This window comes from Passer domesticus, chromosome 2, assembly GCF_036417665.1.
Source record: "Passer domesticus isolate bPasDom1 chromosome 2, bPasDom1.hap1, whole genome shotgun sequence".
Classification (NCBI taxonomy): domain Eukaryota; kingdom Metazoa; phylum Chordata; class Aves; order Passeriformes; family Passeridae; genus Passer; species Passer domesticus.
Genome location: NC_087475.1, coordinates 6,603,294 through 6,615,388, shown reverse-complemented (window position 1 = coordinate 6,615,388; position 12,095 = coordinate 6,603,294). Strand labels below are relative to the sequence as shown.

The 12,095-nt window shown below is 42.0% G+C and overlaps 1 protein-coding gene across 5 annotated transcripts in view; it reads right to left on the bottom strand.

Moving 5' to 3' along the window:
- Positions 1-12,095, bottom strand: part of LOC135293073 (cAMP and cAMP-inhibited cGMP 3',5'-cyclic phosphodiesterase 10A-like) — a 123,550-nt gene that overhangs the window by 73,659 nt on the left and 37,796 nt on the right. The window lies entirely within an intron of this gene.

The following is a 12,095-nucleotide window of genomic DNA, read 5'->3' as shown; positions in this document are numbered from 1 at the left end:
GGGTTATAGACAACAGCACGGGCTGGAATCGCTCTCTAGAACACAGCAACTGAAACTCTCCAACAAGCCTTAAAAATCCTCAAAACACAGCAATAGAAATTCTCCTGCAAAGAGAGGAGTGTCACTGTGGCAACAAGTATTTTGAGATGGTCTGGTGGTATAATAAGAATATACAATTTTTTTTCTTTATATTCACAACCTCAAAGAAGGCCAATTCCCCCTGACTTGCCTGAAGACAAAAATCACTGATGTTCCCTAATTTTACTTGAAATGAAGAATAAGCTCTAAGCAGAACTAAAATGCAAGCTGCCAGAAGTTAACCAGAGAAGATGCTTAATATCTCTTCCTGAAGGATAAATCAGCATTTTTACCATAGCTGTGGTCATCTTTATTTATTACACAACAGATTACCACAGGCCGTGGGTTGTTGGGCTTTTTTACATTTCTGGTTAAATTATTTCTCAACTACTGTGTAGAAACCAAACTTCTCAAATGTCCATCCTCCTTATTTTGGCATACAATGGCAGAGCTTACTAGGGACTTTTACAGGACTGTCCTATATACACCACTTGGTAAAGTTACAAGACTGTCCTATATACACCACTTGGTAAAGTTAATTCCCAGTTTTCCATGGCAAATAGCTGCCATTTCTTGCAGTTGTTAGAAAGGTACAGAAAAGAAAACAATATTTTTCTTTGGCAAAAAATGACTGTATACCAATATTGATCAGAGCCATTCTTATCATTCTCAGCCACTAAGGAGAAAAGCTCTTACATCTCAGTCCCAGATATTAATCATATTTTAAATATTATTACTATATGCAATATAATTTTGTACATTTTATCTATGAGGTTTTTAAGTAGTTGCTAGAACATATCTTTTCTACCAGCTCTCCTCAACCATCTCAGTGACAAATTTCAAATACATCCTTCTATCTAGGCATTTGGCTACAAAACCATATTAAGGGTAGAGAGTAATTTTTATCCAAGCACAGAAAATAATACACTTATGCACTTAGCAAAATCATTAGGGATTTATCTAAACACCGCAGATTTTTGTAAAAAACCTCCGGTAAATGCAATGGCTTTAAATTAGAACACATATTACTACTATTTATTTACTCTAATGGCTTAAGAAATATTCCTGAAAGTAGCCTTTGAAAACTGAAATTCTGTTTTGGTTTCAATAAAGTCCACACATCCTTCACATTTTCAGAATTGCTGGAACAATTCTGTTCAAGAAAAGATGATGGGAAATTCCATTTGAAAATGCCAACACTTGCAAATACAATCTGAAGCATGGGATGGGATCATCAAGAACGAAGAACAAATATTTCTTTACAATTACACATTTTGTTTCTCCAATCCTGTGAAGAAAATCTATAGGAAGGGGCAGTGTGTGGGGATGTGAGGAAATGGCAATTGTAGTCAGGAACATAACACACCACTCATAATAACAAAATATAGAACTTCTTTCTTTCAAAACTCATAGGCACAGTGCAACCATGGGTACAAACTATGTTTGCCCTCCAGTGCATTTTTTATTCCTGCCCTGTTAAATTTAAAAGGCAGTCCAGGATTATGAGTTTTGGTGACTTCATAATGGATGCACATGTGAGTTTTAAATTAGCCTGCGATTCCTGAAACCCATTATTTGAAATTTGTTTCAAGGCATGCTCCAGGAGAGAGAAGTCCTAGCACAGACAACCCTGATCTGGCACCTTTTACAGAGCTAACAGGAGGCATTTGATTGGCATGGATTAGTGACGCCAGTGCAGGCTGATTCTTGTGCCTACAACAGCCTCTGCATCCCAGAACTGCATCCAGAGGAGGTCACAATACTAATAAACGCAAAATTAATTTCACACCTCCTAAATTACAAGGCAAGTCTTATCAGTGCTAGACTGTGAGCTTCTAGGGGCAGAGACAGCCTTGCCTGTCTCTCTTGCAGAGCATTAATCATGCTGTGGGTGCTCAAGGCTAATAAGACACACATAAATCTATTCTGATGTGGTTTTTTGCCACTTCAGACTCGAGGAGAGTCACACACACACACACAGACATAATCTTACCTCTCTACCTAACGATACACTAATGCACCTAATTGAAAAAACAAGTCTTGATAGGAACAGAAAGGCTTTGTTTTTGTTTATGCCACCCAGACAGAGTCTGTGGCTATACAATGCAAATAGTTGGCAAAACCTAAACCGCAAGTATGCAGCAGCACTGTGAGTAATAAAGATAATGTTTGTATTTTGTTTATGAAGAGCCCTAACCAAACACTAAAGCAAGCGTACCGAAACCAAACAACACTCAGATCTTTAGAAAGACTTCAGAGGATCCAAATAATATAATTTAATCACTTTGTTCTTTAACAATCTAAACATCACTTAAAATTTACAAGCAGTAATTCTGTGTAAGTTCTCCGAGCTGAAAAATGGGATGTAGCCAGTTGCCTTTTTCTACCCCAACTATTAAAGTTCAAACAAATGAAGCTCTGTTACTGAGGGAAAAAGAAAAACCACCTTACAAAATTCCCTTGCCCCTAAGGTTGAGAAATGCTGTATTGCTCAGCCAGCATGGAATTCCTCCATCTCTGGAATCATGTGAAAGTATGTTGCAGTTACTTCACTGTGCTGAATAATCTGCATACAACTTTGACAACACACCTGGACTACTGTGTGGAGTGCACATAAGAAATGTGTAAGAATGGATAAGAAATGTATTCTACACTTAAAAACAAAACAAAACAAAACAAAACAAAAAAAAAAAAAAACCAAACGGAAAAAAAAAGAGATGCTGAGGTAAGACTTGGTGCTAAAAGATAAAAGGCAGATGGAAAACCTAGGATCCAACTGGTTCCTTCCCACAGGGAGCAGCAGAGGCAGCCTGGACAGCTGTCCATGACTGTCCCTGAAAGATGTTGAGCAAAACTGCCAACACATACCTTAAACAGCAGAGTCTGGTCTGTAATACCACTCTTTCCAACCCCTGTGTGTGACATAATTGATGAAAAGAGCCAGCACAATCAACTCTGCAAGGAGCTGCCTGACAAAACATGGGGAGCCTGGCTTGGAGAAGTCCCAGTAAGACTTCTAGAACTGAGATGTGGAACAAAGCAAGAGTCAGCTCCCCTGCAGAGAGCTGAGACACTTCACATCCTAACCCAATTCTGAGCTTCCACAGGCAGCCCAGACCCCTCTGCAGATGCTGCCACCAAGACTCAAAACCAGGGCTGCAGGTGACCCAGACCTGCTCAGCAATCAGTTGCTTAAGCAGGGACAACGCTGACCTGCTGTCACCTGCCTGAATGGCCAGGTCTGGGTACCTCACCCCATTTCACACCCTGGCTGCTGTGGCATGACTGTGACCAAGTCTGCTTGGGCAGAACCTTTTCTCTAGCAAAAAAACCAAATGACATCTCGAAGAACTACTCTGCATATATGTGGAGAAGATCAACAGAAACATTCTCTTCCAAACAAAAAGCACTCCAGCAATACTCAATCTTCTGCTCTAAGCTGGTTATCTTGTCCTAAGGAAAATCTTCTGATGAACTGGCCAGGCAGGACTTGGAGAAAGAGCAGAGATTGCCTTATCCTCATGTTATCCACCCTGAAATCATCACTATATGAGAGGCTGTGTTGGCTGAGTCTTTCTTACAGGGTTTCTTAGGGAGAGCCTTGGCAAATATGGCACTGGGAGGTAACATCCCTTGTCTGATTATCACCCCCACACACTTCAGGACAATTGTGAAACACGCCTGTGGAAATCCTATCAACCTGTAGCTGGAGAGGAAAGACCAGCATGGTATGTGTGTGTGTGTGTGTGTGTGTGTGTGTGTGTGTGTGTGTGTGTGTGTGTAGGAGGGATCATCAACAGCAGAGCAGCAGCTAAAGGGAAAAAAAAAAATAAAACCCCAAGCCAAAAAAACCCTAAACCAACAAAAAAACAAAAACAAAAAACAAACAAACACAAAAAAACCCCACCAAAAAAAAAAAGGAAAGCTCCAGGAGCAGTTGAAGTTCACAAGGATAATTTCCCTCCTTCTATACCCCTAACATTTCCTTTCTCTTCTGAACCCACCTTGCTTTGTAAAGGGAGCCACATCACAGCCATTACTACAATTAAATGGGCAGATTGGGAGCTCTGCACAATCTTTTCAGCATTTTTTCTGGCCAATACTCCCAAAAAATGGCACCTTGGTAACTCCTCATCAAAGCTCTTTAAGCTCCCTGTTTGCTCAACAGCCTAAAGATCCCACTCACAGATCTCTGCTGGTAAAACACATGTGAACAGCTACTAAAACCCTCCAAGAGCAGACAAAAAGTGACCAGCACATCTTCCTTCCTTCATGTCACAGACATCAGCTCTGTTATTGAATGTCCCTTGGCTTCAACACACAAATTGCTCCATTTCACAAGGAAAATCCTTTGGTTAAACCCTTCCCAAAGCCAAAGTGTCCCTGCATATGGATTATCAGCACTCCCAGGGCACTCTGGCACATGCAGAATCTACACATAAGGGAAGGTGGCACATTTAGGTGTTCCTGGAGCTCTGCTTGCACCTTCCTGCCCCACAGCAGCCCTCCCGTGACACAGATGCAGTGAGGTTTGGCAGGATTATTATACACCATGCCCAGGAATCTTTTGATTTCCTGCAGGCTCTGAGTGTCCTGCACTTAAGTCCAGGACAGCTAACCACTCAGACGCCTCCACAATTAAATGTTCTGGGAAGCAGGTTAGATTAAAAATACACTGTAACAAACATCTTAAAATATGTCTGCTCAGTCGAGTCTGAAAGGCAAGTGGTGCTGGTACATTAAAGTATTCCTGTTCACAGGGTAGCTTAAAAATACCTGATTTATTGCTCTTTGGCAACATTGTGTCTAGAGATAATCAAGAGTCTGACCTCTCCTACACTGAACAGACTGCACAATATCATTCTCAGGGTAATACTGCTTCACTTTCAGATATCTTGTTCAAAGTATGAATGGTTAGGTTATTTTCTCATCTTAATAAATGATGTAAAACCTCCGGACATATGGTAGCATTTGTATGCTTTTAGGCAAGCAGTGATAACTTTCAAATGTTACTTGCCCTCCTCCTCCTCCACTACATGAAACAAATATACTGGAACCCATTTAAATCTTAGTGACAAACACATTTAAGAGAGACTAATTCCAGTTAAAGTTTCCAAATGTCAGATGAACACGTTAAATAATTACACCAAAAAATGAAGAGCAGATGAATTCTCATTCTCATCATTGGTTGAAAAAGTGCCTGTATATTTCCAATAAGGATTGCACAACTTTATGAGACAATGCTTGTGCCTAAATTAGCAAGGAACAAACAAGTGTCAGCTCATATTTACAGGCCCATCTGACAAGTATCATTCATGCTAACTCAACACTACCAGATTAGAGGATTGCTGCTGTCTCATTCAGTTTTTGAATATCAATCCACAACTGCTTCATTTTTTTTTTCCTAGTTTAAGATCCATAGCAGAGCTCATTTCTGAAAAATGGGTACAAACTGTCTAGTGTACTAAGGCTTAGGTTTCTCAGAAGCAGAAAGCCACAAAATTCATAAATGAAGGTATGGCACCAAATATGTCAAAGTACTTAATTAGGAGGAGAAGTCATCTCTAGGAAGAACATGGACCTGTTGCAGCAAGCCCAGAGGAGGCCACAAAGATGATTATGAGGGTGGAGCACCTCTCCTATGAGGAAAAGTGGAGGGAATTGGAATTGTTCAGCTTGGAAAAGAGAAGACTTTGAGGTGACCCAGTTGGGGCATTCCAGAACCTGAGGGGAGCTACAAGAAAGATGGAGAGGGACCTGGAGTGACAGGAGAAGGTGGAATGGATCAGACTGAAAGAGAGGAGGGTTAGATCCAACATTAGGAAGAAATTCTTGACTGTGAGGGTGGTGAGGCAACAACAGGTTGCCCAGAAAAGTTGTGGATGCTCTGGAGGTATTCAAAGCCAGGCTGGACAGGGCTCTGAGCAGCCTGGTGTAGTGGAAGGTGTCCCTGTTGGGGATGTTGGGACTAGATGGTTTTTCAGATCCCTTCCAAACAAAGCCTTTCTATGATTCTGTGATTCTAAGCCTTTGCCTGCTGTGTTCTTTGGAAAAACAAAGGTGCATTTCCCCAGGAGCTTTTTGCATTTACCAGATTCTCTCCTATTATCTAGGAACTCACATGCCCTCCCCAAAGCACGCAGCAGAGCCACGCTGGAGTGGTTCAGGCGTCCTCTCTGATTGAATGCTGTACTGTCATCCATTATTACTCAAGGCCACTCACAGCATGCATTAACATTTATAAAGTTGGAATCTATTCAGCCTGTCCACCCAATAGCTGACTAACTGGATGTTATTACTTGAAAAATAAATCTCACAAAAACCAAAGTAACCTGGGTTCACAGAATAACCCACTCTATGCCTGCATTTTCTTTAACACAAGCATTACTAATACTGAATAAATGGACAAGCATTTAATCTGTAACAGCTTCTAAGCTTCTCACAGAACAAGAATGAAGACTATACACCTAACATTATTTTGCACTTTCATAACTGAAAGGAAAATTAAACAGGCAAATACTTTCTACTAGTTAGGGGTTAACTAGTTAACTTATTGCTCTTCCTTTAAATAAAAAAAGGTGCTGCGTGCTTCAGGGGGAAACAGGCACCAGTAGCAACAAGCTGTTCAGCACTTTATGCCAAATGCTCACAGGAACACTGAACACAGAACACATCCAGAGCTGCAGCGAGTCAGGCTCGGGAAACCTAAAGGTGGAAGAAACACATTTTCCACCACAATAGAGAGTAAACCTTACCCCAAAATGCTGCTTACAAGGGCTTTGCTTGCAGCAAACAGAATGCAAATTTGCTTGAAGTTAATTGGAAACCAATAAAGGCTGCATTCCTGCACGGGAGCTGGGCTATGTCAGGTTAATGCACAGAACCTTTAGGCGCTGCCCAGAGTTATTCCTGCTCCTGGAGCTCGGCGGGCTCCGCACGCCGTGTCCGGGCTGTGCCTTTAAAAGTGTCGGGGGAAGCGCGGCCGGGATCCCGCAATCCCCACCCGCCCCATCCATCCATCCATCCATCCATCCATCCATCCATCCATCCATCCATCCATCCATCCATCCATCCATCCATCCATCCATCCATCCCGTCCCTCGCTCCCCCGCCGCCGCCTCCGCTCCCTCCCGGCGCGACCCCGCTCGGTACTCGCGGTCCTTCCCGTGGGTTTGGGTTTGCGATAAAACCTCTTCCAGTTAAAGCCCTCAACCAAATAACCCGCAAAAGCACAGAGCAGCCGCCGCCGCCCCCAGGCAGTAAATCCCCATCCTGGCTCGCTGGGCTGAACTCTCCCTGCAGACAGAGAGGTTTTTTTGAGGGGGATTCCCCCCCGTTCTCAGGAAACATTTACATCAGTGTCTACAAAGCATTCTTCAGAGACTGATGAGAAGTTCTAAAGAGAGCTTTGTCTTCAATTACGAAGAATATTCAGCTTTAGCACGTAATGTATGTCCCATATCAGCCAACGCTTTGCACAGAACAAAGTGTTCAGTGAAAAAGCTTCAACTCTATGGCTTGTTTTTCTTCAGAGGAATTTGGTGTGATGATGAACAGGTTGAGCTATAGGAAAGGCTCATTACATCTTCAGAATTCTCACAACAGCGAGACTTTTTAATTTTAGTGAACCCTAGCAATTATTTTCTTCAATATTCTTTTTTTTAAAAATACTCTCTCCTATACATTTTTCAGATGGAGTAGTCAATAAGAGATCTCACACAGCCTTTGCTCAGAACCACTGGAACAATCTGAGCATGCACAGATTAAAATACAATTAAAAACATAGTTGCAAGATTTATTGCAACACTTCAGACCTGGCCACTCCTCAGGAACAAACTTCCTGAGAATGTTATACCCTGCTCCAAAAAGCAGCAATTCCCACCCAGTAGGAAGCAGTGGGCAGTCTTGGAAAAAAGCAATGAATTTGTATCACAGATTAAATGTAGAGATTAGAGGATTAAAATTTTCTATCATGTAGTGCACACTTGGGTATTTAATAATTACATAAATGAGGAGAAAACAGTTGGAAAAGCAGGTCTTGAACTTCTATTGTTATGACAGACAAGATGTGTCATCAAAATAGGTCTCTATTTTTACGAAAAAAAAAAAAATTCTAATGAAAACAACACCTTGAGCAGTGGCACTGTGCAGTAGAAACTACATTAACTTGTCATAATATGTTGCTTCTGTTGGTATGATTTTAGACTGAATAACAAAATAAATATGAGCTTCAGAATACATAGTATTACTGAAGTGCTTGGACTGCAACACTTGGGGAGCACCCCTACTGTGGATTTTTCTGATTTCTCTTGTTGTCAGTGATTGCCAGCCTCAGCTGCAGGTCACTGTTTTGGGGTTTACCCATATTCTTGTCTTACAAATGACAAATCATGACACTATTTTAAAAAATGCACATACACAAATAAATTCCTCAGAAAAGGTGATTCAACATAAAGCCAGCTATGATCTGGATGAATGGGGGGGAAAAACCCTAAAACCCCCAAAACTTATTAAGGTGCCTCTTGCTTAATTTAAACTGCAGCCTTTTTTTCTTCTTCATTTCAGTCATATTCTGCTTTCTGTGAGCAGGTACTGAGTCCTGATTTTGCTGAAGAATTTCGGACATCATTAGCATCACTGACTAACTTTTTTCATACCTCCTCATCTTTTGCCATTTTTATAGTATGGGATTTTTATGATGCTTGCTATGGCATCTTCTGGGTTCAGGTCACAAAAATCCTTCTCATCAGCTTCCACAGAGTGCAATCTGCTGCTGCTGGTCCAAGTGGTGCACGTGGTGGCAGGGGAGAGAAGAGATGGCAAAAGCTGCCAGGGACAAACCCCGTGCAAGCAGCTCCCCATGCCCCATCTCTCTGAGCATCCCCTTTATTCTTAAGATGCTCCAAAAGTACAGAGACGTTTTCAGATCAAGGATAGCTCCTTGCCTGTGCCTTTTCCTCAGGGAACTGACTGGATAGTGAGTTTGTGGAGTTGAGGTTTGGAGTACGTGGTGCAGTGACAGCTCTCAAATGAAATGTGTGTTGTGGCAGGACTTTCGCTTCTGAATAATCATTCATCACAAAGAGTGATTAAGTGTCAGAGCTCATGACTCTTTTAGAAGCTTCTTACTACTACCAGTATATATAGCAGTGAGGGAATGTTTGGTTTTATTTTTTTTTCTTCTCAACTCCTTAAATTTGGAGTTGAGAAGAAATTGATTTGGGAAGTAGTTCATGTATATTGATATTAAATATTAACATGAAACACTTGATTTGGAAAGCTTTGGGTATTTCCAACATTTTGTTACAGTCCAAAAGATAATGCAAAGTTCACAAACAGCCTTTCCAATTGATCCAGACGTGTAAAAAATAATTTTGCTTTTGCTGCAAGGTTAAATCTGCTTTGCTAACTTTAATGTCACATTTCAGTAAACAGAGACTTCTTAAGATTTTTTTTTTGTTGTTTCAGCATATTATCAATTTTCATTGAGGTGAGTGTTTTTAGTGTATCTCTCCAGAGTATTAATCACCATTTACAATGTATTATAGCACACAACCTGCACCAATACAGGAAAAAAATGCATAAAACCACAGAATCATAGAATGGCCTGGGCTGGAAGGGGCCTCAAAGACCATATAATTCCAACATCCTGCCATGAGCAGGGACACCTTCCACTAGCCCAGGTTGCTCAGAGCCTCACCCAGCTATGTCTCAAACACCTCTGGGGATGGGGCAGCCACAACTGCCCTGGGCAGTATGTGCCAGTGCCTCACCACCCTCACAGTAAAGAATTTCATCCTAATACCTAATCCAAACTCTCTTTCAGCTGGAATCCATTCCCCCTTGTCCTGTCCGTGTAAAAATCCCTCTCCATCATATCACGGAAAAGCGAGAAACGTCGAACTTGCTGGAGCTGCCTCTAACAGTCTCTTTGTTTTCATTTTCGGCGGCTGAATGAATAAAAAAAGGCAGAGAAGTGATGGATCCATCCTTTGCTTCTCCAGCCGGGATCCCCCCGGGGCGGCGCGGGCGGTGCAGTTCCGCGCCCTGCCGCGGGAGGGCGACAGCCGCGCTGCCCCGCCCGCGAGCGCAAAAAGGAGCCAAAACAGCCCCAAAAACCACCAAAAAACCCCTCTGGGAGCGCCCCAAAGGCACCAGGAGGGTCCCACCAGGCCACAGTGAAACCTCGCGGGGTTGTCCGAGCGTTAGTATGCAAGTGGAGCCTTGAGAGATTGGTGAATAATACCAAAAAGGTCTAAGCCTCTTAGTGGTGCAGGAGTGGGAAATCCCATTTCAGGCATTCGTGCTCATAACTAAGAGAGGGGGGAATGAGGGGTTTTGGTTTTAAGCAGCTAAAGCGCTGTCCGACTGCAAGACAAGTGGGATGTAGCACTTAAGTAATGACTGTTTTGGTGTCAAGTTAAGCCCTGAAATGTACAGAGATCTTACTAAATGAGTAACATCGGGGTCTGCCCTCTATCTAGCAAAAAAAAAAAAAAAAAAGGCAAAACAAAACAAAAAATCATTTTCCAAAGTTAATAATAACAATCTATGATAAATTGTATAATAAACAAGTTCATTATAATAAATATTCCATTAAAATATTGTGATTCAACTTTCTCAAGGTTTTTTTGGACATTCTTAGACCAGTTTTATTTATGAAAGTAAGCATCTCTGTATTTAAAGGTGTTAAGAGCTCATGCTCTTGCAAGTTTACTCAGTACAGCTGTTAAAACTCTTAATTCATCTTCCCCTGCACTAAGGAGAATTAAATGCTGTAGATGTTATCCTTTATAATGCCATATACAGAGAATCAGTTCCTCATTTGCAGGGCAAGTTATTTATTTTTTCCCACTGATCTTCAAGGCAATCATGATCACTAGGCATTGCTAGGGTTAAATAAATATGACCTAAAGTGATCACAAGTCAGAAGTTATGTGAAAGAGATATTCTCATGTCAATAAGTGGAAATCTAGGAACTGCACTTGAAATATTTCAAACAAATCCCTCTCTTCAGACAAAAAATGTATTAAGAACACAAGCGAAAAGGCAGAAATAGACCTGAAACTAAAACATTTCCTGTCTCTGAGATATATTTGAACTAGACAGTCTACATTATTAATGATGTTATTGGTCACAGATAATCAATAGGTTAAACTTCATCAAATAAAGGAAACAAAACCCAAAAACCAAAATGGCAACAACAAGACCAAAAAAAAGGAAGCAAAGAAATGAATACTCTCATACTCTCTGAAAGTTTTTCCCATTCCAGTTCCACGTGTCTGACCCTCTTTCACTCCACGGCAGCAGCCCTGAGTGAGGACATGAAGCCCTGGTGTGCCCTGGCAGCATTTCTGCAGCTGCAGCCCGGACAAGCCCACCTGCCAGGAATTCCCCTAAGGACAACTGCAAGGAGCTTAAGAAGATTTGCATCCATTCATAAAAGATCCCCTTGCTGAAGATGAAACCAATGTGAAAGGGCTTGCAGGAAGCTGGGCCACTTTCAGGGCTACTGCCTAATTTTCCAGACCCCCAAGCCCATGGAATTCCCAGTTCTTAGGGGAAAGGGGCACTGAGTTCCAGGTATCTCTTTGTTGGCCCTCAGGGCAAGCAGAGGAGCCGCTGCAGAGCAGTCCCTGCTGTCCAGAACCATTTCTGCCTGGCATTGTTTCACTCCACCAAGCTTTCCTCACCTCGTGAAACCTCTCCTCCTCCCATCCCACAAAAAGGGAAAAGCACATCTCAGAAACCTTCAGTGGAGAACTATTGCCAAGGATTATCTGAAACCGAGGAGACCTCTCTGTGCCATGATTAGTGCAAAACCAACTTCACAGCTCTTAGCCCGTGCTCTAAATCCACTGTTACCCTCAACCTCTCTGATGCTTCCCATGTTTTTGTAATTATCCTCCCAGATTTCCACTCAAACCTGAGTGTTTCCTCAGCCTTGCACATGGTAAAGGTCCACTGAAGCCAACAGAAACACTCCTGCAACTATCCCACAACCCCATTCCAGGGTC